General features: G+C 40.7%; 1 protein-coding gene across 4 annotated transcripts in view; it reads right to left on the reverse strand.

Annotated features, from left to right (window-relative positions):
- IL1RAPL1 (interleukin 1 receptor accessory protein like 1) overlaps positions 1-23778 on the reverse strand; it is a 1133236-nt gene that overhangs the window by 569688 nt on the left and 539770 nt on the right. The window contains exon 2 of one of the 4 annotated variants that reach the window (XM_065591101.1): positions 15544-15624. The exons of the other annotated variants lie outside the window; for them this stretch is intronic. The gene's annotated coding sequence lies outside the window, so the exon portion shown is untranslated. The remainder of the gene's footprint in view (positions 1-15543; positions 15625-23778) is intronic. 4 annotated transcript variants of the gene reach the window in all.

The following is a 23778-nucleotide window of genomic DNA, read 5'->3' on the forward strand; positions in this document are numbered from 1 at the left end:
GCATGAATTTATAATGAAGCTTACACACCAGCCCCTTTCTGTTTAGGGGAAAGAATGTTTGCATAGAGTAAAAACAGACTCTTGTCACTACACAATACCATATGTATGAACAGCAAAGCAGGCAAGCAAGCAAACAAAAAACAAAACCAAAGCAAGGAAGCAAACACTTTGCCTTTAATATCGCTTTTTTATCATATAATTAAAGTTTTGTCCTACATGGGTAGTTTTTATATCAGAAATGTGAGGTTCCAACTTGCTAGTCTTGCCTAGAGCTAGAGGATCAAGAATCAATTAACTAGGGGCAAGGAAGCACAGTTCCTTCAGTCCTTCTACCCCCACCAGGTATGTCATATCACTCACTCCTCCCTGACCTCAAGTGCCTTCTACTTCCATATTCTTCCTATTTTATTGCAACCACTCCTCACCTCAGTTTGTGAAGCTGTGCTAAGGACAAGAGGGTGCCACACAAAATCGCATTTGTTTGTGCATCGCTAAGACTGCTTCTTTTGGAAAAATGTTGAAGACAGACTATCAAATGATGTTAACATTTCAGCAGCAGCACTCAAAGGCCTCCACTGTGGGAGAGAGGACTGAGTCTCATTTAGTGAGAACTTCAGCTTAGGTTTCAGCTTTCTGTGATGTCACACTCCCAGTCATCCAAACACTGCCAAAGTCCCTCAGGAGAAGTCAGGCAAATCAGGAACTGTTTAACTGTGTTTCCTTTGATTTCACTTGGTTGGTTTTAACCTATAAATCCCTAAAGGATGTGCGACCTGGAGAGATGGCCTCTTTCCCTGTTATGTACTGCCACAAGCTATAGACGTAGAGCCTCAGTATAAATGAGATGGAACTGATGACATGGCATTGTTAGTGAGAAGTCCTCTATCCAGAGTTGGCTGCCCCTTGGTATCTGCCAGACCCCATATTTGTTAACCTCCCAGACATGCTGCAAAGCCCAATATCAAGACCATTGATGAAGGTTAATATTTCAGACCAATCCTTCATTTATTTATATTGTGATTTTTAATTTATGGGCTAGGCATCTGTAAATTTTTGCTGGACATCTACAATTATATAATTTGAATAAGTAAATAGATACAATTTATAATGTCTCAGTTCTTCTTCTTTCGGGGGAAAACATTGAGAAGGTTGTGGCAGGAACAACTTCCTCAGCATTGAATCTTTAAGCCTGGGCTTAGACTATGGTTTGTCATATTGGTTGACTATATCTTCCAGCTTAGATGAAGATCAGATTCCACTTTGACTGTGGATGTGTCAACTTCTTCCACACTGTTGTCCGTGTGGTGTTGACTCATCTGTGGTTCCAAGCAAAAAGTAGACAGAATTCATCTTAAGAGGCTCTGTTCTTTTCTTCCCAAGATATCCACAGAGTAGTATGAGGCAGTTCTTCCCTTGTGTTCTACCATGCAATTTATCATAGATTTCTTTTCTATTCTGTCACCCATTCTGTTCAAAGTGTACATCTGTTTCCCTTGGGCAAATAGGATACCACCTTCGCTCCAAGGTATACATTATATGAACATCCTGGACAATTGACTGAAATAACCAACTTGCACAGACCAAAATGCTATCAAACAGTAAGCTACCCAGAGTCTCATTAGAGACAAAAGCCTTTCACCTGAGTTGTCCAGTCCCCCAAACTGAAATAAATGCCACTAATTTTGCACAAAATAAAAATAAATTCAGTATGAATTCAGTTTAGATCATCTCTTCAGCATGTAACTGTTTGTTTTTGTTTTTTGCTGTGCAGGCAGGCATTTGTTCAGCCTAAAACAAATGATTCTGCTGGAAATCATCTCACCCTGCACAGAGACAGCATAATTTTCATCTTTTTCAAGTAATAGGGCTATTTTGCTTTCAGAAAATAATTATCTGCACAACAAATCAATCTCCTATGTATATGTTATAGGCTGATTAGTAAAGTATGATTTTCTGGAAGCACACAAGTCCAAGGAAACTAAAATACATTAATTGACTTTTTCATACTATGCATAAAATGTAAGCCGTACAACCTCAAGATGGAGACTTTTGTTAGGGCTGGTGGGAAAAAGGATAGTAGCTTCTTTAAGGGTCTCCCCCGACTTGGCAGTTGGGAGGAGCTAATACTCGGGGAAAGGAGAAACCATCACCTGAACTGGTGATCAGGCATATCGGTCTCAGGTAAGCCACTGGCCTTGCACATCTGGGGGGAGGGTATATAAACTCTGCCCCACCAGACCATGACCACTTTTATCCCCAGTCAGCAGTTCCCATCCTTCCACTCTTGGGATTAACACAGGATTGGGTATTGTGGTCTACAGGGGGTCCGTTCCGTGCAACTGAAGGTGGATTTAGGGGGAAGATGTCCCCTAAGAAGCTTAGAAATAGGGTGGGGGCTCCTAACATCTGGTACAGTGAGGAGTTCCAGCCCCTTAACCCCGGTTCAAGGGGAGGCAGTGAGGTTCTAGGGACAAGTCAGGACCAGCTGGGGAGGGTACTGGGGGCTGGGGTGTGATAGCAGCCCTTCACCAGGTGGCAATGATTATGAAGAAAGGTTGATGTGCATATTGAGTTATTGCCAATTAGTACCCAGACAAATAATAAAGTTGCAGCCTAATTAAACCCTCCCTTGCATCTTGTGTGTCTTTCCTTGTTTCTGGTATAATGTGTATCATGTAAAAGCTTCTGCCTTACTCCGTAGCCAGAGATTTTTCATTTGACATGATTAGTGCAAGTGGAGGACAGAGAATTGTAATCTTATTTTGGAGTTTGATATAAACAAGATCACTGTGTAAATCCGAACATATCAACTTCTGTTCTGAGGGGAAAAAATAAGTCTTAGTGTGATACTATAAAGTTAATTGGGCCACTGGGAAAAGCTATCTCAGGTAAATGGCTACACTAGATGTTTCTTTACTACCATGTATAGATTTTCTTCTCCTTTGAATGCATCAGTTTGGGTTACATATTCTCTTGGAGACTCACATTTAAATAATGCATAAAGTTTCTCTTCTTTTATACAATATCAATACAATATGCAAGAGTTCAGCAAGATGTTCTTGCCGGGAAATGAATATCTGGCTCAGCTGTACAAGACTCGGATGACAAACAGGGATGTTTTCCCCAGAAGAGTGCTAATCAGCACAGGCTGTGCTTTATGCACTGTACGGGACACTGCTCTTGTTGCTGCTGCACCACTCTCACATAATATTGGAACTTGATTATACTGGATGTTTAAGCTCTCATGTAACGTCTGCGTACATACAATCATGCAAGAAGTTTAAAGCTTTAAAACATTTTTATGTCTAACTGAAAAGGTATAGAGCCACTGCACCTTCAGTATTGCAAAGTATTAACATTGGATTGTATCAAAATTTCCGGACAGGAAATAACATTCCCTTTGAGAAGGTAGAGACAATAGCAAAGACTGTATCTTCCACAATCAGCAGCAATTAGACAGTTGCTCTCCCTCCCAACCATAAACACTAGTCTTTACTGAAAATTCAACTTGGAATTTTTGAAAGGCTTTAAAATCCAATCAATATTCTGGTTTGTATGGAGTAAACCACATCTGAAACTGTCACCCTCAAATGTTCACTTTGCTGTCCAGGGTGAGGATTCAAAGGGGCTGGCTGGAAAAAGGCTCTCCTGACGGAGCCAGGCATTGGATAATCTTCCCCTCTGCCTCCATGGAGCGCTTGGCCTCTGCCTTTCCCTGTTTAGTCTTGAGATTCAGTTTGGTATAGCCTCAGTGTCTTGCATAGCTTGAGACTCCCTCACATAACTCAGGTGAGGAAGGGGACAGAGACTCTGGTTATCCAGGCAAGTCCCTTAGCTGGAGGTTTAAGGATGAGTGGAACTGAGGTCTTATTGATTTCTGTTATGTCTAAGGTCAGTGTGGCCATCTTGAATTTGTCACTGTAACCCCCTGCTGGGTAATGGTGGATTACTTTTTCCTCAGATCAAGTAAATGGTTAATGAATTAAGTTGCAGACACCACATTTAACCCACATTTCTGAGCCTCATTACATTCATAGTGAGATCAATGCACATTTATATCATCTGTTTTAAAATGTTAGTAAACATGTGCAGAACCTATATTATGCAAAGCCATTGTTACAGTTGTGCTGTGCTTGAATTTTGGGATGTCATCATGCCGTATCCCTGCTTTTTAAGTTGGAGGATACTATCTTTTTCACTTGCTTATATGGAGCACCGGCTACCACCCTTTAAGGGATGTGGCTCTAAACAGTCGATTATAAAGTGACCTCACACTAAATAAAAATATGAGGTTGAGTGAGAAAATGGCATCTTTGACTCATCCAAGGGTGCAAACTGGAAGTTGTGAAATCAAAGGATGATCTTTGCAACCAGTATCTGCAGTATTTATGCACAGCTGAGTGAATTAGGGCACAGAGCCCTCTTAACTTTGATTTCCTTTGCTTCTGTCACCATCATAATGTTTTATTTAAACTTAGTTTTAGTATGTTAGAAAATGAATGGCAGCTAGGCGCACACTGCACTATGAACAGAGGCAATATGTAAAACAGACATTGTCAAAAATATGCCCCATTAGTATCTGTTTCCTTACCCTCTCAAAATAGAAAACAGGGGGTACATTTGCTTAAGATAAATTATTTCTGTGGAAGAAGTGATCAAGATGATGACTTTGTGACTGACTTTCAGAAGCCATATATACATAAGGAGAAGCTGGGGGTGGGGCGAAACAGTGTGGTAGAAAAAAGAAAGGCAGTACAATAGAGTAGTCTCCACAGAATAAAATATCTGCATATTTTCTATAGAAAAACAAGGACATATTATGAAACAAAGTATCTGTGAAAGACAGTAAATAGTCCCAGTTCCAAGGGCTTCCATGAAGCATATATACTAAATTAAAAGTAAGGTGTTGCAAAGATATCCTGGACATAAAATACAGTGATTAAGCACTAATTCAGACATTTCCAGGACACCTGTTTATTAGAGTTTCTTTTTCCGGAAGGGGGTGAGGATGGACTAGGGGGGACTACCAGAGGGCAGGGGCCTGAAAAGGACGCTGCCGAGTGGGGAGTAACGCGGGTCCAGACACCAGTGAGGAACAGATGACGGACGGGATACCACCAGCAGAGGGTGCTCCCCATGGACTGAGCTAATTCCCGGAACAACCAGTGGGAGGCGCTGCAGTGATGAGTCCCAACCTTGTCACACTGTGGAAAGCACTTAGCACATTGTTGCTTCTAACACCAACAAATTATTAACAATAACTCAAATCTCCATGTTTAGGTTTACTCCAAAGATATAACACTATTATCAGAGTTTGAAGGAGTACAACCACGCTTTAACAATCACAATTTCTAAGAAAGTTAATTGGAAATAAGAATGCCTAGATTTATACCTTCTTCAGAAGCCTATCCAGGCTCAAGATACATCTAGAAAAAGCCACTAAACAGGGGTGGGCAAACTTTTTGGTCCGAGGGCCACATCGGCATTGCAAAACTGTATGGAGGGCAGGGTTGGGAAGGCTGTGCCTCCCCAAACAGCCTGGCCTCTGCCCCCTCCCACTTCGCACCCCCCGACTGCCTCATGGTGGGCCATGAATGCTCACAAAATTAACAATTCAGAGATATTCAAATAAACTCTATTTAATAAAGATACATTTTAGTGGAAATAAACATAAAACCTTACTACTTATTATAAATATATCATCATAACAACGTATTACAATAATTAAACCAAACTTAATCCCTTTCCACACCCTCTTTGATTAATGGGAACAATGCAGCTGGTCACCTTTTTTTACAATGGCATCAAAGTCCGGTGTCATTCTTGTTGTGGAAATCCACAATACCGAGCTGAGATGCTGAACAGTTAACTTGAATCTGTAGCGAGATTTGTTGTAATTCAGCAGGGAAAATGTTTGTTCGCACATGTAGGTGGAGCCAAACAAAACAAGGATTTTCTGTGCCACTTTGCGGATATTTGGGAACTTTGTATCACTCAAGGAGGCATAAAACTCATCCAGTTTTTCTGAATTATACTTTTCCCTCAAGGTGGAATCGCACTGGAGATCAATGAGCTCCAGTTGTCATTCTTGTGGGGCTTTCTTGTAGTCAAGTGACAGTGGGCATGACACCAGCTCCAGTGTCTTCTCTATATTCTCAAAGTCATATAATTGACAAGAAAATTCTCCGTGCAAGTCGCTCAAAATTTTGCTGTACTTTTCTCTCTTCTCTGGTGACACTTCCAAGTATTCCAGTATTGGAAAGTGAGCGAACACTTTGTCCTTAATTTGTTTTGAAAACAAGACTAACTTGGCTTTGAAACCTGTCACAGTAGAATACAATTTGTGTACAAACACATTCTTTCCTTGCAGGTTTACATTAAGTTCATTTAAGTGTGCCAAGATATCCACACCAAAAGTGAGGTTGCACATCCAGTCTGAATTCTTTAATTCAGGGAAATCATTTTCTTTCCCCTGCATCTCCAGAAAAGTGCTAATTTCATCTCTGAGCTCCCACACTCACTGCAATACCTTTCCTAGGCTGAGCCAGCGGACATTTGTATGATAAAGTAAGTCCTGGTGTTTGGCGTCAGTGTCTTCAAGAAGGGAAATTAATTGTCGATGATTAAGTCCCCTCACTGTTATCTAGTTCACTATTTTCACTACTGTGCGAACAATGTGATCCATGTCCAGGACATTTTTGCAGAGGGCCTCCTGATGTATAATACAATGCAGAAAAATCACCTCTTTATCAGGGTCGTCTTCTTTTACTTTGTCCTGAATTCTTTTTAAAAGTCCTTATGTTAAATTTGGTGATTCATCCGTGGTTACCTTTGCCAGTTTACTTCAGGGGAGCTTCAGATGTTCAACTCTTCAGACACCCTCTCGTATAAATCCAATCCCTTAGTTGTGCCTTTCATTGATTCCATGGATAAAAATTCCTCTGTGATTTCAAATTTGTCGTCAATTCCTCTGACAAAAATCAGTAACTGTGCTGTGTCCTCAATGTCAGTGCTGTCATCGAGAGCTAATGAAAATAATGTAAAGCCCTGTGCTTTCTTGTTCAACTCAGAAGCCAAATGTTCATCAATCACTTCTACACAACGAGTAACAGTTCTTCGTGACAAACTAATGTTCTCAAATTTGTTTTGGTATTCCGGGCACAGCATGCCAGAAACATCAACCATGCATTCTTTCAAAAACTCCCCTTCAGCAAAAGGCTTATTTTGTTTAGTGATTTTGAACATCAGAACGTAACTTGCCTTTGTAATGACTTCCTGAATTGCAGATTGTCGCACATAAATATTTTGCTGAGTTTTTAAGTTTGTGGCGAGTTCCTCAGCTTTTCTTGCCCTTTCCTTAGTTGTTAAATTGCTGCCATAATTAGGATGTTTCGTTGAAAAATGGCGATTCAAGTTGTACTCCTTGAACACCGCGATGCTCTCCTGACAAAACAGGCATACAGTCTTTGAGTTCACGTTTGTGAAAAAATATTTTGTATTCCATTCTTTGTTGAAAACCCGACACTCATTGTCCACTTTTTCTTTTCTTTTTTTTTTTTGGCAGCATTCATTTGAGAGAGAATAGAAAATCCTAACAGCTGCCCTTATTTCAAACTGCTGTTTTACAAGATGCCATGCACTGTGAAAAAACTGGACCCTCTCTCTAGCCTGGATTTGTTGGGCGTCAGCACCCTTGACAATTTTGAGCCATGCCACTCTATCCCAGAATCCATGTGGACAAGAAGAGGCAGGTGTAAACTCACCTGTAACTTTATGCCCCAGCATTCCCCCCAAAATGTTCTTACTGTTGTACTTTGAGTTCTGTTTGCATAGTTGTGTTCATTAAAAGTTTGTATATAATAAGGAATGTTACCTCAGTGTGGCAAGAGGACTCATGAGGGGTGGCACGTGGGGGGCTTCATGGGGTGGTACTAGGGACTTCTATGGACTCTGCTGGCAGTGTGACACCAAGGCAGCTGTGCCACGTGCAGAGGAACCCAGATGGGAGCAGCTGTGGCACTGGGCGGTTTCCCTCCACTCGAGGCTCTTGAGGGTGGGGCCATAGGAAACCGTGAGGGGATTTGGCACACTGATGTGTAGAGGTGGTGGGGTCATACCTGTGCAATGTGGCATTTTGCATGCTGAATCTTCCCCAAAGATGGTGCTCAAAATGAACTGCTCATCACTGAGAAGCGCTGGGCAGAGCGTGGCAAGCCCCTGCTCACGCTCCATCGGAGCCCCAGGTGAAGAACAGCAAACCCCCTGGTCCTGCTCCCTGGGCAGGAGCACCAGGTGGAGTGTGGCAAGCCCATGGCCCCACTCCCCCAGCCAGAGCGCAGCAAGTCCCTGATCCCACTCTCCCTGCCAGAACACGACAAACCTGCTGGTCCCGGCTCCCCCGGCCGGAGTGTTGGGTAGAGTGCGGCAAACCCCCAGCCCCGCTCTCCCTGCTGGAGCACCGGGTGGAACGTGGCAAGCCCCTGGCTTGTGGGCCGGATAAAAATGGCCTGCCGGCCATAGTTTGCCCACCCCTGCACTAGAACCTACTGCTAGATTTTTGAAAGCTCCAGAATGGTATAAGTATTCTGAATTGACTTGTTTAGGTTGTACACTGGAATTTGATAGGTACATTTGCATAAGGATAGCCCTATTATTGCACTTGCACTCAAGCTGTGGATGGAAACCCGAGTACTTAAATCTCCTATTAGCTGAATGAGAGTGAAAGTCAGGTAATAAGAAACATCGGTATTCTGATTTTTGCCCGGAATTAATGTTATGGGTAAAAAAAATGCAGGGCAAAAGGAAAGCAGGTTCTCAGCCTGACAAAAAATGTCCTCTTCTAAGAAGTATAGTGTAACCTCCATTCATCTAATTATAAAAACTTCCATCCCGTTTGCTATATTTTATCAAAATGCTAAATCCTGGAAGTTGTGAAGTCTGAAGTCACACACCTCAGAAAATAGCTGTACTTTAATACTTTGATGGAGTACAATTCCCCAAATCTCGCAACCCAAGGATAAAAGGTAATGTTATAATAAATTTTGTGTGCAACCAGTAAAGGGCTCACTGGATTCTGTGATCATTTTTCTCTTTATATAAGTATAATATAGAATTGGAAAAGTATTTTGACGAGAATGTATGTGGCATGTAGCCTCGTTACAAACTGGTATTTACCTTTAAATGTTATTTTCTAAATAAATAGGCATATCCTAGTCTTTCAACCTATAATTTATTTTGCTTTGGGCATCTGATCACTCATGCTCTATCTACCAGTTTATTTTGTGCTAAGCAACTCCATCTGATATCTTCCTTTTCTCTTAAATTTCAGTGGAAATATGAAATAATCAGATCCAGCGACTTTATTCTTCAGTGCACTCATACATAAACACTGGTAATATTCTAAACACCATATTGTGCCCTTCCCAGCACTATAGATAAGAAACCTAAATTAATTCTTAAGAAAAAAAGAAATTAGTTCTTATCCAAAGATTGGATTTCAGCAAAAAGGCTCCACCCAATCTAGGTTCATGGGCTGCAAGGAAATCAGCTTCAGTCATTCTCTCACAAGTAGCCCCACCTTCTGCTAACCAGTTGAGAACTAATGTAGCAGGATAGATCTAAACTCAGTCTAAACTCTTGAACCTACCATAGTCTATTTCAGAGGTAGACAACCTATGGCACATGTGCCAAAGGCAGCATGCGAGCTGATTTTCAGTGGTACTCACACTGCCCAGGTCCTGGCCACCGGTCCAGGAGGCTCTGCATTTTAATTTAATTTTAAATGAAGCTTCTTAAACATTTTAAAAACCTTATTTACTTTACATACAATAATAGTTTAGTTATATATTCTAGACTTGTAGAAAGAGACCTTCTAAAAACATTAAAATGTATTACTGGCACATAAAACCTTAAATTAGAGTGAATAAATGAAGACTCGGCACACGACTTCTGAAAGGTTGCCAACCCGTTACAAGATAAATAATTGGGGGGGCTTTCAGATCAGTGGAGATAATTAGCAGTGATCAACATTTTGGGGGAAAGAACAAAACTTCCTTTACTGCACCAAACTGCAACCATATGCTGTGTGTCTCAAAATAACCCAAATTAACCCAAACTCTAAGGGAAAAAAATAATCATGGAGGTGCTTAGTGTATGGCAAGACTGGAATGGTGTGTCATGCTGCAATAATGAAGAGCCACAGATTTGTTTTCTTCTACCACTGAACACAAGAAGCTTTATTTGACTATGGACAACTGTATCATCTTGAGAGCTATCATCTGTCTCTCTGCTTCACTGTAGAACTTCTCCTAGAATATTGCTCTGATTGCTCAACCCTGTCCTGATTTAAAGGAACAGTACACATCCTAACATAATGCTACATATATGTAGTGACTGAGTCACTAGATGCATCTTCATTTATCCAATAACGTCAGGGACAGGTGTGGCCAGGTGAATTTATTCATGAGAAAATAATATTATCACAGACCTCGAGGCCACCATGCTCTAAGCAGAATAAGCCTTAAATCACAGCAATGCAGAACTGTTAATACACAGAGATCTAATTAGCTTAAACAGAGTGAATGCTTTCTGGCATTCTTGGCCTGCTGAAACAAAACAAGGCAAACAAGTGGATGTCCTCAGCTCTAGTGATTTATGAAGATAATTACTTAAGAGCCATGAATCAGATTTTCAAAAGTTAAGCACTCAAATCCCACTGGGTTGGGAGCGCAACTCCCTGAGGTTCCTCTGAAAATCTCATCACGCAACTCAAAGTGTGCCACACAAATCTTCTTTGGGTCAAAAATAGAGTGAGAATGAAATAGAGGGAAACTTCTGTCTACTTTATACTTGAAAAATATGAGCACTTAGTGTTCTTACAAGGGGGTGAAAGAAGAATACTGTATTAAAAATGTGCCCCCCATCCTTGAGGTATTTTACTCTAGAGAAAAGACCAGTGAGACTGAAGTAGTATTTTAATCAGAGCCTTCTCCAAAACCCAAAGAGGACTCCTGTTTTATGAACCATGGAGTGAATCTTTCCAGAGTTAGGGAAAATCATATGCTGGAATAGGAGATATAGTAGAGTGGGAAGATTCTTCAGAAGCTTGAATACTATAATTGGTGAAGAAAGTCAGGGGCAATGGATTGTCTTGTCTGCTTTGCCTTTTCACACAGAGCAGGCAATGAAGGAAAGAGGGGGAAGAAAGAGACACCCTGACCAGGCAATTCAGAAGACATCTGGTGCAGAACTTCAGGAGGCTTAGAGTGAGGCTAACAGATCTAGAAAGATATCCCCATCTTGTGCACTTGGACTGAAACTTGGGGGTATCAAATGGGATTTCCAGATAAACTAGCCATTGTGAAGGGAAAAAACTTGCCCTAGGTGACTTGAAATGAAACAAGTTTATGATGAATCACAGCTGTCTGTCCACACTAGCAAATGTAGGATTAACGGGTTCTGTAGAACAACCATAAAATCCCATTATGTTTTTCTTAAATCTGTGGAAGCCAAGAACTCATCCAGTTCAATCTCCCCTGTGATAGATCAGATTTTCTCCACCTTGAAATGTTGAAAAGTAGCAAAACATTTGAGGATCATCAAATCACTCTCTAGAAAAAAGGCCTCTGTCCTTTATGATACGGTGTATAAGGGTACGTCTACACTACCCACCGGATCGACGGGTAGTGATTGATCTATTGGGGATCAATGTATCGCGTCTCGTCTAGATGTGATAAATCGATCCCCAAACGTGCTCCCCCTCTACTCTGGAACTCCACCAGGGCGAGAGGCGGAAGCGGAGTCAACAGGGGAGTGGCAGCCGTTGGTCCCGCGCCGCGAGGACGTGAAGTAAGTCAATCTAAGTCGATCTAAGATACGTCGACTTCAGCTACGCTATTCTCGTAGCTGAAGTTGGGTATCTTAGATCGATTCCCCCACCTCCCCAGTGTAGACCAGGCCTTAGAAAGCACATCCATAAATATTCTTGCTCAAGAACAAGGACTACAACTTTGATGTCTGTGAATTTAGCCTTAGTCTGCACTAAAGATGCTTTGTCTTTATAGCTATCTCAGCAAAGCCTCCCAGTGTAGATGAAGTTTACACTGGCCAAAGAGTACTTTTGCCAGAATAGTTTACACCAGTTCCCTGAACTAAATAAACTATATCAGCAAGAACTCTTTTTTCCCTTTTATAACCGCATCTACACTAGAGCTTTTGCCAATATAAAAATATCCGAAAACAATCACACCTTTAATCAATATTGCTATACCAGCAAAAGTTTCAAGGACAGACTTGGCCTTCGTCTCACTGCCTCCCTGTTCCATGGGTAGGATGAAATAAATCTGTAGCTTGAAGGGAGAGAGTAGAATTCTGTCAAGTGTTCTGAGGAGATAACTGACCAGTTTGTTTGTCAAGAAGACCTTTTCACCTGGAAAGTTTTTAAATCTGCCCCAAAGGGAAAAGCAGAGAGATGTGTGCTAATATAAAAATTTCTCCTTATCTGGTGTTGAGTTCTACAGGAACTCTGATTTTCCTGTAAGTGTTGGCAATATAAGGACATTTGAATCAAGATCTGAAAGGTGATTTCTTTACAGATCTATGGACACTCAAGTGATCCTGGAAAGAGCAATAAATATATAGAAAAGGAGTTGTTGGGGTCTTTTTACTAAATAAAAAGTTCTCATCATAGAGATCCTATAAAGCCTTGGCCTCAAGAACCCAATATGTCATGTGAAGGGGTGTGGCAACATGACAATGATTTAGACTGAAAGTTATAATGGCAGGTTCAGACCAAAATCTCTCTCGTCTCAGGAGAAAAGAGGACAATATCATAATAGACAAAGAAATATTATGAAGGAATTTTGAGGGTTAGCAAAGATTCTAAGTTTCCCTTGTACTCTTGAATTCATAGGGAACTTCTTGCTCCTGCACCTGTAACTAAGAATTTAATGCCTGTGAACAGAGAGCAGCCATGAGATCTGAAATTTATTCATTCGTTAAAAAAAAAAAAAGACGTCACTTGCTGTCTCTCTTCCACGGTGGTGAAGTATGCTAGAAGCCTTGGTCTTTTTGTGGTCTGGAAGAAGAGGCCAGAAATGACTTGAAAGGAGCTCACTGGAGAAAGGAAGAAGTATTAACAGCTGGGGTCTGAAGGATGTGAAGAATTTCTTCCACCAATGCCTCCTCTGCCCCAACCTCACACATGCATCTGAAGATCTGATTAGGTGCCTGATTAGATAGGTATTAACTTTAATAGATCTCAGGAACTCTTGGGCTTCTATTTTGCCTGCAACTGTGTCTTGTTTCTGCCAGAGTTTTACCTTTAACGTTGACCAAAGAATTCTCCCAGTGTTGGCTCTGTAAGGAAGCCCTTGGTGGACCTCACTAACCACGTAGGGCATAATCCCTTTTCCAAATATGAAGCACTTCCACCCTTGCCTTTTCTCCACAGATGCCATATGAAATACAGCAGCAATCTTGTTAGATGCATCTGAATACTCTAAAAGTAGAGCAAAGAAGACATAGAGGGGATGCTGGGTGCAGAAATTACTCTGACTGGGTCATGTAGGAAGGTAAAGCAACCTTATGACTGAAGAAGACACAAAACAGTTTTTAAGTTTTCAAATGTCCTTGAAGTAAATCTCCTTTTATTTTATTTCTGTATTATATTCCATCAGTCTAACTATACTACACTTGTTTAAAACTACATTAAGTTCTCAAAATAGCCATTTATTTTTCTATTTTGACAAAATCCTTATATTTTGCTTTTGACATATATTTTATGGAAACAAACAAGAAAAAGCAATTTCAAGAGTCAATCATCCTAGGCTGTACAATGTTATTTAAATAGGTCATTCTGTTGGAAACAGAAATTGTACTCTTATAATGCAGTTGCCTATTATGTCACATTGGTATTGTGTTGTCTTGGACCATTATATTCGATATTTTTGTTAGTTCAGTGACAGAGTGGTCATCATTAAAAAACTTCAGTTTTGCCTTTGTATGAAGATAACTACTTTGATATTCACTGAATTTCCTATGCTTACAATAGACCAAGGACTACAATAAATATTGAAATACTATAGCAATATCAGTTACTTGCAAAGACAATGGTTGACATTCTAATTTGATCAAAATAGATTTCCTTCATACATTCCAGCTTTTCTTGGTCTTTCGGTGATTCTATTTTTTGAAGAAAATATAGACTATGAACATATTTTAATAAAAGTATTTTTCCACAGTTAGATAATGGCAAATTGATGGCAAATACAAACACACACAAATAATTTTCAGGTAAATAGCAAGTGCTTTGCTAATAAGCTTTTGAGTTATTTAAAAATGACTCCTTATTGATATTTTTATGGTAAGTCCAAGCAACTTTTTTTCATATCCCCCTACCATGTAAACTAAGCTTTTAATCTTGTTTTCTACTCCAAAATCTAAGATGTAGCCTAATATTAATACAATATCTATTATATTTAAGAATAAATAGTCATAAATGTTTCTATTTATATCATGAGTGGCAAGGCACCTCTTCTCTCTCGCCAGCCTTAACGTTTCTGCCCTCTGGCGATGGTGAGCCTGGGGTAATCAGTCTCACTCAAACAGGGTTTGCCTTCCCCCTTTGGTGCTCCCTTAGCTGTGTCGTCAGGGTAGGCTCAAGGGGGGAAAGAGCCTAAGTGTGCTCCTTCCCCCCTCAAAAAAGGGAAATAGTCCCAGAGACCCATAAGTCCCATAAGTCCATAGACATTCTAGGGCTAACATATCTGCTTTCCATTACCCTCTTGCAGCCATCCAGCCTGACTTTATCACAAATGTGTATTTTTAAGACAAATATGATTGTCAAACAGGTGACCTGGAATGTAAGCTTCCTTAAAAAAATGAACAATTTATAGATATACTCGTGCAATCTGATTCATGCAGGTGGATCTTTATGTCCCACAGAATGTTTTGAAGTTAATAGGCCTCTACATAGGTGCAGGGGTTCTCAGAATTTAAGATCTAGAATACTGCTTTTAAACACAAACCAACTTGGCAAGTGACCGATGTAATTTTAATCAGAGTAGTTACAAGGGGCTTTTTTTTTTTTTTTTTTTTTATTAAATCAACCCATGTATCACCTAAGCATTGTCTGCATACTGCCAGAGATACAAATGCCACAGTGTGAGAACTGCAGTACTATGCTATCGACAGTGGATATCCCACTGACAAATGATTTAAATATAGTCTGATTATTGCCCTTAGTTGTAACTAAACTTGGCATTATTGAACCTAATGTTGAGTTCAGAATTTCTCAGTGAGAAAAAATAATGCTGGGCACTTTTAGGACCACTGTTTTTTCGATGTAGGTTTGGCTGTTTGTGCTTCAATTGCCCAGTTTGAAAGTATTACTGCAGAGAATCTATTCAAATTAAACTACCATTGCACACCTATATAATTGGGAAAAAATGCCCAATTGAATTATAACACTAGGCTTCAGACTCAACATCCCACTTAAATGGTTTCAGGTAAGATAGCTCTACATTGCACATTTTTTAAAAGTACCTTAATAGCGAAAGTTCCTTTTTAAAGAAAAAAGGAATACTTGGATTCTTCAGAATGTGAATCTTTCTCTGCCATGAAGACCTAGATAAATACATCAAGCAGACCATGAGTTTGACATCCCATCTCTGCAGGGTAAAATCATGCTCTTGAGTTAAAACATCTGATTCTAGCTCAAGCCTTGAAGTAATAATTCAATGGTCAGTTCTCCTTTTCTTCTCCTTATCTAAGAAACACCAATAGTACTTAAAACACACCCCATGATGGCAGCATAAAGATCTGGAACACTGCTTCCCTTGATGCGAGGCAGAAAGCTTGGTGTCAGTGTAGCAATATGTGGAGATTAATATGTTCAGCCACATGTGGGATTCTCAGCAATATGAACAGTTATCATATAGCCTCCTAATGCCTGACCTTAAACAGTTCTTGACACTACTATCAAGTTGAATATTAAGAGGAGCTGGATAGACTAGCTCCCAACAACATGCTTAAGGCATGCTGTCTGTTCCTTCTGCAAAATTATTTAATTTCATTCAAGAGGATTACACTCCTAATTTCTTTCTTTAGAAAATTCACAAACACATAACTAATATTCAGAATCTCTTCAGAATGACTTGTTATAAACATAATGCTCTAGAAAAAATTACCTCAAGATAAAGTACTACAATTAAAATTTTTGTAAAGTGTTTCATGCACCTATTTAAAATACATGTATTGTTCCGTATTCTAATTCTGTCCTCCCTCTCCCTTAAATAGAAGGATTTTCTCTCTCTGCATCCATTAGAATCATAGAATCATTGAAGACTAGGGTTGGAAGTGACCTCAGGAGGTCATCTAGTCCAACCCCTGTCTCAAAGCAGGACCAACCCCAGCTAATCATCCCTGCCAGGGCTTTATCAAGCTGGGCCTTAAAAACCTCGAAGGACAGAGATTCCACGACCTCCCTAGGTAACCATTGCAGTGCTTCATCACCCTCCTAGTGAAATAGTTTTTCCTAATATCCAACCTAGATATCCCCCACTTCAACTTGAGACCATTGCTCCTTGTTCTGTCATCTGCCACCACTGAGAACAGCCCAGCTCCATCCTCTTTGGAACTCCCTTTCAAGCAGTTGAAGGCTGCTTTCAAATCCCCCCTTAGTCTTCTCTTCTGCAGACTGGATAAGCCCAGTTCCTTCAGCCTCCCCTCATAAGGCATGTGCCCCAGCCCCCTAATCATTTTCGTTGCCCTCCATTGGACTCTCTCCAATTTGTCCACATTCTTTCTGTAGTGGGGGGGCCCAAAGATGGATGCAATACTCCAGATGTAGCCTCACCTGTGCCAAATAGAGGAGAATAATCACTTCCCTTGATCTGCTGGCAATGCTCCTATTAATGCAGCCCAATATGCTGTTAGCCTTCTTGGCAACAAGGGCATACTGCTGACTCATATCCAGCTTCTTGTCCACTATAATCCCCAGGTTCTTTTCTGCAGAACTGCCGCTTAGCAGTCGGACCCCAGCCCAAAGCAGTGAATGGGATTTTTCTGTCCTAAGTGCAGGACTCTGCACTTGTCCTTGTTGAACCTCATCAGATTTCTTTTGGCCCAATCCTCCAATGTGTCCAGATCACTCTGCACCCTATCCCTACCCTCCAGCATATCTACCTCTCCACCCATCTTAGTGTTATCTGGGAACTTGCTGAGGGTGCACTCCATCCCATTATCCAGATCATTAATGAAGATGTTGAACAAAACCAGCCCCAGATCGACCCCTGGAGTACTAAGTTCAATACCAGCTGCCAACTAGACATTTGTTGATCACTATCCATTGAGCCCAATGATCTAGCCAGCTTTCTATCCCCTTATAGTCCATTTATCCAATCCATACTTTTTTAACTTGCTGGCAAGAATACTGTGGGAGACCGTATCAAAAGTTTTGCTAAAGTCGAGGTATATCACGTCTATTGCTTTCCCTATATCCACAGAGCCAGTTATCATAGAAGGCAATCAGGTTCGTCAGGCATGACTTGCCCTTGGTGAATCTATGTTGACTGTTCTGGATCACCTTTATTTATGTTCAGACTTTTTTGAAGGTCAACCAAAGCTTTCAGTCTTTACAATAATCACTACTAGAGGCCATTTTGAATTCTGTTGTGACGAACAAGTCTTCATAGCCACTTTAGGAAATGTAAAATGCAAAATTTTTGCTGGTAAAATCCACGGAGAGTCTTCCAATCCACCCCAGTGAAGCAAATGGGTGAATGCTTCAATAATATCTTTGTACAAGAAGGCAGCCCCCTTTACTTTAAGATCTGATTTTCTTCTCAGTTACACTGATTAGATCAGGGATCGACAACCTTTGGCACGTGGCCTGCCAGGGTAAGCCCCCTGGCGGGCCAGGCCAGTTTGTTTGCCTGCCGCGTCTGCAGGTTCAGCCGATCGTGGCTCCCACTGGCCGCGGTTCCCATTGGCTTGCAGCGGTGAACTGCGGCCAGTGGGAGCCGCGATCGGCCGAACCTGGGGACGCAGCATGTAAACAAACCAGCCCGCCAGGGTGCTTACCCTGGCGTGCCGCGTGCCAAAGGTTGCCAATCCCTGGATTAGACACTAATGTAATTCTATTGACTTCAATAAAGTCAGTCCAGATTTAACCCAATCTAAGAGAGAAGAGGCTAAGCTCCTACTTATCTGGTAATGGAAAGGCACTAGTTCCTTCATAGTTGAGATTTAGGCTGCCTTCCCATTTTATTAGACAAGGTGAGTGAGGTAATACCTTTTATTGAACCAGTTTCTGTTAGTGATAGATGCTTCTGAGCTCACACAAAGATCTTCTTCAGATACTGAGAGTTGAAAAAGAGCTCTGTGTAAGCTCAGAGGCTAGCTCATCAACAGAAGTTGGCCCACTAAAAGATATGACCTCGCCCACCTTGTCTCTCTAATATCTTAGGCAAAACATGGCTTCAACACTGCTTCCCATTTTCTGTCTCTCAGTATTTCTACACCGCTCGGGTAGCTGTACACTCACAATCTTTGATTGAGCTAGCACACTAAAAATATCAGAGTAGCAGTGGAGGTGTGGATGGTGGCATGCCTCTAGGTAAGTATTTGGGTGGCTATACTGTGCTGCCATGGCTACACTGTTGCTTTTATCATGCTAGCTTGATCAAAGCTAGTGTGTGGATGTCTACCCAAGTTGGAAATTACATCTCTAGCTGCAATGTAGATGTACCCTCATTAGGATTCAGACTCCAAACTTTACCATAACCAAACTAATCTACCTGGAAATTTCATATGCCAGATCTTAACGTAAGTGAAGTTTCTTTTGTCCTGCATGGTTTGGCAAAAATTGGACAACTCATTTGGATAAAATGAACTCAGAGGATTCAAAAATAAAGGGCTTTCCCTTTTGAAATATATCCCATACCTATAATTGGCTCCTCAGAATTACAAAATGGCTTGGCCAAAAAAAGGTATATTTGTTTTGTCTTCTTGTGCTTATTTTCTTTCAACTAATTTTGAAATCTGGATAGAATTACTTATATAACTAGTTGGAATTTTTTCAAAATATTTTGATTAAAACAAAACAAAAATGTATTTTCCCACCAAAAATGTTTTCTTACTGACTGTAATTTTTTTCCTCACATTGTCCATGTGCCCAATAAAGGCTGCATGGTAGATGTATGTGTTTAAAGCATACTTCAGACTGAAGCACAGTTAACATGAAGAATAATGTTGTAAATTGATCATGCTTATTCAGTAACTCATAAAAAAAAACTGTTTGGGTGAAATAAAAGTAGTGGTAGTAGATAACATATAGGTGAAGTCAAGGAAGCACTTGAAAACTGGCTAAGATCTAGTTAATAGCTAAGAAATATTCATTATCATTCTGCTGGAACAATGGCCAACTGTGGTGAGACGAGAGAGAGGGTAATTTATTTTAATAAAGTCGGGGAAGGTTTTTTCTCTCTCTTTTCTTCTTCAAGCTATTGTAACCCTATCACAGAGCAATGATACTTTAGATAACTTTCAAATTTAAATTCGAGTTTCAAAAAAAATGTTTGCTGTATTTGATTTTCATCCACCTTTTATTTATGGTACCTTCACTGAGCTGTATGAAATGCACTGTCAGGAAGATTAGTTTTATTTAGTATCAGTAGATCTTCTGAGAAGAATGTGAATTATTAAGAGGCTGAAGAAAATGCTGATCACGCAAGTCTCTCAGTTTTACCTGCCACAATGTGCTCTCCAAATTCACAATCTAGTTTTTCCTTCCAATAGGCTCACAATAAAAATCTCCTTCTGACCTTCTGATCTTAAACCCTTTTAACTATTCTTTTTTCTGAATTATGTTTATTGTAATAGCACCACACACAACAAAGTACATTATTATTATAGTATCACTCATCACTAACAGATATTGGATGATATCGCAATACTATCACAGTACAATAAGGAGGGGCAAGGGAGTTCTAATCTACATACACCTCTAAAAAAAGTGTGTTTGTTTGTTTTTAAATTAACCTACACCTTCCATCAAAGGACCAGAACAATTTGTGAATGTTCATGTATTTGGATGCAGCATCTTATTTCTTCTCATTTAGTACATAATTTAGGCCCTTATCAATGAAGCTTGTAAATATGAGTACTAGTTATATGCTAGAAATTCCACTCTGAAAATATTTGTGCAGCTGTGTAATACTCAAGGCGAGCTACTGCATATTTCAACCACAATTAAATTGAGATCTGACATTTACAATTTTCATGTAGCTGCAATGAGCTCCCAACTCCCCACTGCAACAGGCACTAGGCCTCTCTCCTTGCTAATGAGAAGCACACTTTGTTTCTACTGAGAGCTACGGGTGAACAAAGGAAAAACCCTCAGATTGTTCAGAGAAGTTATTTGGTTGTTTTAATCCTCTCAAGTGTCGCTTTAGGGCAGTAGTAGGGTTAAATGCCTGTGACGATTAGGGTAGAACAGGAGATTTCAAAATGGAAAGAGAATATCTATGCACAATTTATAATCTGGTCTTTAGGGAATTATCACAATATGTTCTCAACAGTATATCAAATGTACTTACAAAAATTGATGCCAGCAAGATCCAACAAAGGGTATTTTAAATATGTAGGCAATTTGGAACATGAGTTTAAAATAGGCTCTCAAGGATGGTAGCTCCAGTGACTTATACATACCTCTAATGGATGAAGGTTAAAATGACAAAGAGAAGAAGACTCAGCTTTTTAATTATATATCTCCTCCCATTTTAAACCTCCTTTTAATGTGGTCCGCCATTACTGTCATGCAGGCTCTGTTTAGGAGGACTAAAGGAGACTCCATCTATCAGTACACATCAATGTACTTTTTGAATATTGTGGCATGGGATGCTAGAGAATGACACTAGAGGGATTAGAGAACGATGCCCAGTACTGAAAATGCAGCCATCAGATCCCCTCCACTCATGCCAGGCATAAGTCCGAAATATCAAGGTTTCTCCTCTCCCTTGTTAAATTTGCAACAAGTGACATTAATGGGCTCAACAGATAGAAGCCTCATTCAGGCCTCCTTGCCAGAGGATGTGAGATTGGGATAAAAGCTCTTGCAAAGAATGAGATTTAAAATGGTAGCAATTTTAACAAGATAAGCATACTAGGGGTCCTACTCTCTTGTCTGTTTCATTCATTACTAATCTATCAGGACAGACCTGACTCATCTTCTGTACAATGGTATGTTTATTAATTTTGTAGAAAAGATCAAATAGTTTGAGTTTAATATCTTGCTCCCATGTTTTCATTTTAGTGGTATTAGCAATTCTATAAATCCTACAACAAAGAGTTATTCATGGGGTGCTCATTTATAGTGTATTTACTCAGAATGCTCCTTTAATTAATGGCAAGTTCACAGAGATATTTAGGTTGAATTCATAAAATAAAACCCTATTATTTGGATATGCTTCTTTTATACAGAATTCTCCCCCCCCCCCATTTTTGCAAACAAGGAATGTAATGGACCTCCCACCCTTCTCAAGCCATATCCTTGGTCTCTGCTTAGTCCCCTTGCACTAACAGAATGGCAAAGGAACCTTAATTACCCCCAGAAGAGCTGCTGAGAATTCCTAAATTGTGGGGAAATCCTGGGCTCCTCCTCTCCCCCACAGTGCCAGGGGTGTGTTGGGTATAATAAACCACATTGTGGGGTACAGTGGAACAGTTCTGTAGCCTAGGATTAGGTGGTGTCTGCCCCTCACTGCAGCTCAGCTGAGCCAAGTGTGAGCCCAAGACAGACTGAGGACTGTGACTTTATTGTGGTCAACTTGTGCAAGTTCCTCAACTGTGCTGTAACAACACACTTCTACCAGCAGGGGTTTCCCAGAGGTAGCAATGGTAAGAAGAGCCCCTGTTAGAATGGCTTCATGCTTCCAAAGGAACTGGAGAGGGCAGGAGGCAGGGGACAATCTGGGGGTACAGGGTCCCCCCAAATGATATTCTCTGAGTTTCAGATGACTCCCCCAAGATCTGCACAGATCTCAAAAAATCCACAGATTTTGAGAGTTGAACCCAATGACACTTCTTATGAGGGGAAACCTCACCTCCTTCTTCTTCACTAACAAGGAAAGTAAATACTAAAACTGATCAGAAAATGTCTGTCGCATGCAACCCCATGGAAAAAATGACTTTTCAGTGAAAAATTGAAAGCTGGTTATATTTGTCCAAAAAATGTTTTTTTTTTATTCAGAAACGCCACCATCGTGTTCCATGGGAGTTGTATGTGAGATGCCCACATTCTCCTCTGTAGAGTGGGTTTCCTGGCCATACTACAGCTTACATTTTGCACCTACATCTCTTCTCTTGTCCCTAGCCACAATGCATCATGGGAAATGTAGTCCAGCAAGGAAACCCAACACATAGAGGAGATGGGACATGAGGTACAACTTCAGTTAGAACTACAACTTCCACAAGGAATCATGGTGATATTTCCAAATGAATATCTTTCAATTTTGGCCGAAATATTTAAGGTTGTAGCTGCTAAGCAAAATCTTTTCAGTTTGTGGGTATTTGCTTTTGCTATGAAAAGTTGAATCCCCACCCCCCAACAAAAGAGATTTTGTTTAGTCAAACCCCTAATTTTCCATAAACAAATACTTTCACTAGTAATTTTGTGACCAGTCCTAGTGTGTCCACATTATACATATTAGGATGAAACTCAGGGAGTTTAAAAGTATATTATATAAATTATTCCCATACAGGTGGACATGAAGCACAGAATTAGAAAAGTTTGACTAAAGCAGGGATTGGCAATCTTTGGCACGCAACTTGCCAGGATAAGCCCCCTGACAGGACGGGACGGTTTGTTTGCCTGCCGTGTCTGCAGGTTCAGCCGATCACGGCTCCCACTGGCCATGGTTCGCTGTCCCAGGTGAATGGGGGCTGTGGGAAGCGGCGGCCAGCACATCCCTCGGCCTGCACCAGTTCCCGCCGCCCCCGTTGGCCTGGAGTGGCGAACTACAGCCAGTGGGAGCCGCGATCAGCCAAAACTGTGGATGCGGCAGGTAAACAAACCGGCCTGGCCCACCAAGGGGCTTACCCTGGCGAGCCGCATGCCAAAGTTGCCGATCCCTGGACTAAAGCATCACACACCAGTTTGGTTTCACAAACACGCTTTTTAGGCAAGTGAGGAAGAGGGTGTGTAGGCTGTCAGCATGCTGACAGAGAGAGATGCTGTGACAGATTAGGCTGCAGAAGGCAGTCTATTTAATTCAGCCAGCAATGTGATTAACTGGGCTGAGGAGTACTGTTACAAACTGGCAAGGAAAGATTAAAGTGGAGATGAGGCCCATGCATACAGGTCTTTTGTAGTTTTAACCCTTGGGTCTGCATGCCATGTACCTTTGGGTGAAGGAATAACAATCCATTGTTTTCAGAAATCTGTTTCTGTGTTATTGCAATCTTATTTTGTCAGTGGCTCTGGGAGGAAAAGGGCTTACAAGGGCCAGTCAGGTGGTAAACAGTCAGGGGGCCTGCAGCCCAAAGATCCAGTCTTAAAGTGATAAGATTGCATGATTCCAGAGTGAGGTATACTCGAGATGACCAAATGAAGACTAAAGCACTGCACCCCCTGTAACCATGACCCTGGCCTTGTATTATATGCTCTTTGAAGAACTGTATGTTGTTCTTTATGGTGTTTATGCTATAAACTAATTCCTAAGTATCATTGACTCATATTCCTAAACATACCGAGTTAAAAAATTTTACACACAGAGAAGA

Source organism: Chrysemys picta, chromosome 1 (assembly GCF_011386835.1).
Source record: "Chrysemys picta bellii isolate R12L10 chromosome 1, ASM1138683v2, whole genome shotgun sequence".
NCBI lineage: Eukaryota > Metazoa > Chordata > Testudines > Emydidae > Chrysemys > Chrysemys picta.